General features: G+C 41.5%; 1 long non-coding RNA gene across 1 annotated transcript in view; it reads right to left on the reverse strand.

Moving 5' to 3' along the window:
* LOC115940131 (uncharacterized) overlaps nucleotides 1-4,802 on the reverse strand; it is a 152,751-nt gene extending 147,949 nt beyond the window's left edge. Inside the window, exon 1 of the long non-coding RNA XR_014146449.1 lies at nucleotides 2,638-4,802. This is a non-coding gene — a long non-coding RNA (uncharacterized LOC115940131). The remainder of the gene's footprint in view (nucleotides 1-2,637) is intronic.
* Nucleotides 4,803-7,476: the final 2,674 nt, after the last annotated feature.

Here is a 7,476-nt window from a genome sequence, read left to right on the forward strand (position 1 = left end):
ATATGTTCTCTGGAAAATTGGTTATATTTTTATCTATTACTGAGAACTGGTTAAAATTAAGTTATATAAGTTTATATAAGCCTAACATACTATCTTATTAACTAGCTATTGGTAATATGATCTACATACGATCTATAGGATAACCACTTGCTTCCTCAATGACCTCACTATGTAAAGTCTAATCATATCATAATTTACATAAAAATAGAAAACAGAGGGTCAGAAAGATGTGGTCAGAACTGCGCTGCTTGGCATAATGCCTTTTCTCCTCAGTAACAGACAGACACCAATCCAATCCTACCAATGACTTCCCCTTCCACAAATCAGTGAGCTAAGAGGCACCTCTTGGATTCAGTACAACTTAGCACCGCCATGGCCAATGTCAGAGCTTGTGGCCATGGTTGGACAAAAAGGAAAAAGAAACCAACAGATCCATGAATGTGTGGGTCACGCTGGCTGGGTTTGGTCAAACAGAAATATCTGCAGTACCACTCTCAGCAACAACTTGATCATTCGTACCATACTTAGCTAATACTGAATGCATGACAGAGGAAGAGATTTAGCCTCACTGAACTGGGACACTACGTTGAAAATTACTATTCGTTAATGGGAAGATCTGGTATATACCTAATCCATTTGGAGCCATGTCCAACTTAGATACTAAAGAACCTGGGGGTGGTGCTTTGTAGAAAATTTCACTATTAAAAGCAGTAACACCTATTTTGCCTAAACTCTAAAAAAAGAAGTTATGAAACATTTAGTCCTAGTATAGAGTGGGCTATTAATATATATTTGTTGAATGAATGAATGGATGGATGGATGAATGAATGAATGGTATAGGGCTCTAGTATATTGCTAAGCAACTCCACCATTTATGCATAAAGTTAAGCATTACTTATTGGTTTCATTTGAATAGGTATATTTACATTAAATAATAAGAATAGCTTATTTTCAAGTAACCACCCAGAGCTGGTGGAGCGGGGATACTTTTTTGAAAATATTGTACTGGTATACCTACCTCATGGCTCCCCACCCAATAAGATCAAGAGCCTTTAACACGTTTTCTTTGTTTAAAGAAGAAGTTATTGTTCGGTTTCAACTGGCAAATTATATTTGTTAGTTCCATTTTTAATTTTGATCCCCAGGTTTTGTTAAGAAGGAATGGAAATTTGCCAACTCCAAAGGCTTTCCTTGAAATACTAAGAACTAGAGCCTGAAAGACAATGCAGAGAGATGAAGCGAGAAAGAACTCAGGATAGGATAGAACTCTCAACTCAAAGGAAGGAGGAAAATAAACCTTTTAGTCCCTGGGGGAGCTGAGGATGAGAGGAGATAGTGAGAGAAAAAATGAAGGAGTTCAGACTCAGGCATCCTGGCTGTCCTCTAAGGGTCAAGACCCCGGGCGGGGATGCAAGTGGGAATAGAAACACTCAAATAGGACTAGAGGAATCCAAGTATGGAGGGACTCATTCCTTATTTCTCAAGAGAATAACTTTTTAAAAATGCAAACTGCTTAAAGAAGATTAGCATTTTACATCCCATTTCACATGACACCGAGCTAATAGTGTAGGAATGGTGAGGGTAGTATTTCACCCCTAATATGTAGAGAGCAAAAAGATGGAAATCCTGGGTATTCCAGGAAAATTGAAGCCAAGCAGCCTGGAGGTTAGGATGAATGGCCACAGTGAGCAGGGACTTCATGTCTAGAGGCTGTGGCAGGACCCAAATTCTTCAGGGGAAGATATAACAGTTTGATGCCCCAAACCAGGTAGTTCCAGCCATACTTTCGTGACCACCAACTCAAGACACCCGCGCACAAGATATGACCAGCCACACCCACTGAGCATCAGAGAAGACCCAAGTGACAGCCTAAGTGCTATCCTGCCACCATGATAATCTACAATTTGTCCCTACATCTAGTCATACTGGGGAAGGAAAGAGGAGGGGAGTGAGTGAGACCCCATGACAGAGAGGAGACAGCTTCATAAGGAGTTTCAATTTTAAACTGATTGCATTTATTTCTAAAAGACACTATTTAAATTACCTCTTACTAGCAATTTTTAGTTCCCCTCCCACAACCCACACCCCTACCACAGTAGCAGAAATAAAAGTTTGAAAGCTAGATAAATCAGCTAGATAAAAATAATTTTAAGTCCCTTTCTTTGTGTGTCTGAGTTATATTAAAATAATAATACTTAATGACGGCTATTATTATGTACCAGGTACTATTCTAAGCTCACTACAGTTATTAACTCATGTGTTAATGACAACTCTTCTATGAAGTAGGTACTATTCGTATACCTGTTCTACAAATGAGAAAATTGAAACACAGAATCACACAGCTATTAAGTGACAGGACCTGGACTCAGAGCAGGCAACCTGACACCAGAGTCAGGACTCTTAACTCCTCTGGTAAACTGCAGGTACGTGTGAGTAAATATGACTTCGCAAACTAGCAAGCAGCACAGCTGGGATTCAACTCTGGTGGCCTAGCTATAATCATAAGCTCTTTTCACCATACTATTGCTTTTTTCCTTTTCCCCTTCTTCGGATGAGAGAACCACTTTTCCTTTGGGTATCTGCACCTTTCCACAAGGATCCCCACCAAAACCAGCAGATCAGTGAACCTCTACTCACCTTAAAGAATAATTGGTTACAGGAGACAGCAAAAGACCCACGCCAGGCCAGTCAAAATCCTTCTCAGAGATTGAGACAGACTCTGGGAGACAGAGACGATCTCTCCTCTTCTGGGATTGTAGGTGCTCTGGTGGATGGTACTCATTCGTTTTAGTAACCAGCATATGAATCACCTTCTTATATGAGGAATCCACCACCTTGGCAGCAGATCAGAGAAGCCAAATGTACCAGATATTCACTTTTCCAGCCTCCCTTGCAGCTAAGGTGCCCACATAACAGCCAAGCCAGAGCAATCAGACATACAGACTCCAGGTTTTGATTAGAAGTTAATGACCTAAAGAAGTGGAGACTGCACAAATCTATTTCTAGAGAGGAGGATACATGGCAGCATCTACATCCCATTTCCAGAGAGGCTGCAGTTCTAGCAACAGCGGTTGAGGCTCGGTGTCCAGCGTTGCTGTCAACGATACAATACCCCCCAGGGCGCTGCCCCAGGTCAGCGAAGCATGTCTGCAGGAAGACTGTGTTAGGGCTTCTGACAGGGAGCCTCTGGGGCTTGCCCTCCAGCCCTCCTGAAGATTCTGCGAGCTACTTGATAAATCTCTTCTGGTAAGTTTCTACTACTTAAAATAGTCCTTTAGTTTCTTGTGCTTAAAACTAGGAATCTGCTTTAGTTTTCTATTGCTGCTGTAATAAGTTACCACAAACGTTGTGGCTTAAGACAACACACAATTCTGGGGTGCCTGGGTGGCTCAGTCTGTTGAGCAGCCAACCCTTGATTTTGGCTCTGGTCATGATCTCAGGTCCTGGGATCACCTGTGTTGGGCTCCCCACTCAGCAGGGAGTCTACTTGAGGATTCTTTCTCTCCCTCTGCCCCTCCCCCTGCTCATGCTCTCTCTCTCTCTCTAAAATAATAAATAAAATAAACCTTTAAAAACAAAAAGAACACAAAATTCTATTATGCTTCTGGAAGTCAAAAGCCCTAAAATCAGGGTATCAGCAGGGTTGCATTCCTTTCTGGAGTCTCTAGAGAATAATCCATTGCCTTGCCTTTCTCAGCTTTTAGAGGCTTCTTTCTTCCATCTTTAAAGCCAGTAACATTGCAGCTGACTATTCTTCCCTTGTCCCATCTTCCTCTGATACTCCCTCCCTTCTACCTTCCTCTCCCACTTCTAAGAAACCTTGTAATTATATTGGGTCCACAGGGAGAATCCAGGCTCTCCCTATTTTAAGGTCAGCTGATTAGCAACATTCATTCCATCTGCATTAATTTTTCTTTGCCATGTAACATTCACAAGTTCCAGGGATTAAATGTGGACATCTTTGGAGGCACTGTTCTGCCTATCACAGAATGTAAATGACACAGATATCTCTATCAGGTATGTTTACAGGTGACAGATGATTAAGGAAACGGGGGCAATCTGGAAACTATCATCTGACCTGACTGCGGCTGAATACAATAAAAATCCACTAGATATTAATGGTGTGGCAAACAAAAAGCTGATTCAAGCCACTATAATAAGCCACTCTCCTCATCCAATTTTGTGATCATTTCATAGACACAGAGGAAAAGAAAGGCACTTTTGGGGCGCCTGGGTGGCTCAGTTGGTTAAGCATCTGTCTTCAGCTCAGGTCATGATCTCAGGGTCCTGGAATCGAGCCCCGCATTGGGCTCCCTGCTCAGCAGAGAGCCTGCTGCTCTCTCTCCCTCTGCTGCTCCTCCTACTTGTGTGCACTCCTCTCTCTCTGTCAAATAAACAAATAAAATCTTAAAAAAAAAAAAGGCACCTTTGGGGAAAAGACTTGCAACCATGGAAAAGCAAGTATCATCCATCCTCCTTCTAGCTTTTCCTATGGAAGATATGAGAAGTATGCCATTTGACAAGATAACTTGTCAAAAAGGGAAATATCCATTACTTTGAATCTTAATTGATGTGCTATGTGCTAATTCCTAAAGACCCATCCTGCAATACACCGTTCATAGTTAGGGATTATATTATCAGAGAAGCCCAACTACTCATAGGCCCAGTGTAACCATAAAGCCGTCATGTGATTATATTCCAAGTTGAGTGTATGGTTGGAATAGGTAGACCCAGAAGTGGGCAGAATCTGCACATTAGTTCCCTGAACTGTGGAGTGATAGAAATGGACAATTAAAAACTCTTTGAACTCCCAACTGCTAATATAAAAACTAGTTCCACCATCAAAGATAAAAGATGCAAGGGTCATGATTCTTATCACATTTCCATTTACCTTACCTTTTGATCATTGTAGCAGGAAGATGGGTCTTACAAAATAAACAGTGGATTATTATAAACATTATCAAGTACCATCTCTAATTGTACCTGCTCTTCTGGAAGTAGTCACTTTGCTTAAGTAAATCAACATGGTCCTTAGGATCTGATATATAGCTATTAATCAAGAAAATTCTTTTTTTCTATTCTTCAGTATGCAGACATCAAAATCCCTATCTTCATGTTCCCTCAGTGGCCAATTTCCTGGATCTGTGCTAAAACCTAGTCAATGGATCCCTTAATAACACCATCTCATATCTCACTGATCCTCCATATGACAAAAAGAAGCATGTTACACTTGGTAAGACAATGTATATAAAAAGAATGAAGAAAACAAGATGGTATCAGGATCTGCAACTTCAGTAAAGTTTCTGGGAGTCCACTGATTTGGGACAGGTTGAGATAGCACCCTCAAAGTGCAGGTAAAGTTACCCCTTCTCACAGAAAAAAAAAAAAAAAGCAACAGATTTCTGGAATTGGGAGGCAACATTCCCATTAACGTGTTTCTCTGACACATTGACTGGACCTAAAAGCTGCTCACTTTGAGTGGGGCACAAATCAGTAGAGAGCTTTCTATCTCGTATGAACCATAGCTCAAGCAGCTCTGCTCCTTGGCCTTTATGACTCATCAGATCCAAAGTGTTTAAAATATCAAATGAGGCAAACAAGGATGCTGAATAGAGCCAATGGCAAATCCCAATGCAAGAGTCATGTGGCGGCCCCTAGGGGTTTGGGTGAAGGTCATGCCCTTTTCTGCAAGTCATTATTTCCCTTGAGAAAAACAGCTTGCTGCTGAACTCTGACAGAGACTAATCGTCAAATCATGAGAAACCAGATGACCATTGTGACTGGGTTATCTCATCTGCCTCACCATAAATTGAGTTCACCCTGGAGCATATTATCAAGTGGAAGTGTTTTTCTATAGGTTTCAAAGCACAAACACATTCTAAAGGCGTAAGTTGCATGAGCAAGTGGTTCATACTTCCAGCATGCCTACCTCTGACCTAATGCCAGCCCTCTTCAGTTCATAGTTAGGATTCTGGAGAGTGGCCTGTGAATGACTGACTACAGAGGAAAAATCTAGAACTGGGTTTAGAGAAGGCTCTGCATGATTTTCGGGCACCAGCTAAAAAAGTTGCTGAAATGGTTCACACCCATTTAAGGGTGCCCCTAACAGACAGTGAAGAAGGGAAACCCCCCTATGAGTAGAAACTTGAGATCTCTTGTCCAGTTTTCTTGTCAATAGCAATGACCTGAGATTAGATCTATACAGATGCATTGAGTTCTGCTAATGGTTTGGACAGACATTCAGATATCTGGAGATTGGAGGATTAAAGGTGAAGTTCGCAGAAAGGTTTGTAAATATCTGAATGGACCCAGATTGTGAGAATATCCGTGGGCCACATGAATGTTCATCAAAAGACCCCACTAAGAAATTGGACAAGATCAACAGGCCATGTCTTCCCACTGTCTCCCCAGTGTTTGCTGATTAAGCTCATGAGCAATGTGGTGATGTTGGCAGAAATGAAAACTATACATGGACTCCATGACATGAACTTAACACTTATCAAGGCTACCTGGCAACTAAAGAAGGAAGTAATCAAAAACAAAAACAGAGCTGAAAGCTGTGAGATAGAAGGAAAACCTTGATGCTTGAAACTCTAGATCCAGCTGTACCTGAAGTCCAGATTTTTCAGTTATAGGAGCCAATAAATTCTCTTCTCAGATTTCACTGATCGAATTAGTTTTCCAACACACATTACCAAAAAATACTCTTTTATACAAGCCATGACGTTGAATTACCATACTCAACTAATTTGGGGAACAGAGGTACTACAAAGATGCTGGTGTCTTACATTTCAGAGGGACACTACTGATATTTTCCTCTCTCTCAGGAACCATTAGCGGGTGCCCGTGCTGAGCATCACCCAAATTCTGAGATTTCTTGAAGTAAAACAAAACATGTTTCAGGGCACCTGGGTGGCTCAGTCGGTTAAGCACCTGCCTTCGACTCAGGTCATGATCCCAGGGTCCTGGGATTGAGCCCCACGTCGGGCTCCCTGCTCAGTGGAGAGTCTGCTTCTCCCTCTCCCTCTGCCTGCCTCTCTGCCTACTTGTGCTCTCTCTCTATCTCTCTATCAAATAAATAAATAAAATCTTTAAAATAAAAAACATGTTTGGCAAATTTTTTCTTTGGTACATCAATAATGCATGTTCTTTTTTTTTTTTATTCTTATGTTAATCCCCATACATTACATCATTAGTTTTAGATGAAGTGTTCCATGATTCATTGTTTGTGCATAACACCCAGTGCTCCATGCAGAATGTGCCCTCCTCAATGCCCACCACCAGGCTAACCCATTCTCCCACCCCCCCTCCCCTCTAGAACCCTCAGTTTGTTTTTCAGAGCCCATCGTCTCTCATGGTTCGTCTACCCCTCCTATTTTCCCCCGCTTCATTCTTCCCCTCCCGCTACCTTCTTCTTCTTTTTTTTTTTCTTAACATATATTGCATTATTTGTTTCAGAGGTACAGATCTGAGATT

The sequence above is a fragment of the Leptonychotes weddellii genome, chromosome 6 (assembly GCF_054177405.1).
Source record: "Leptonychotes weddellii isolate Sample4059 chromosome 6, ASM5417740v2, whole genome shotgun sequence".
Lineage (NCBI taxonomy): Eukaryota > Metazoa > Chordata > Mammalia > Carnivora > Phocidae > Leptonychotes > Leptonychotes weddellii.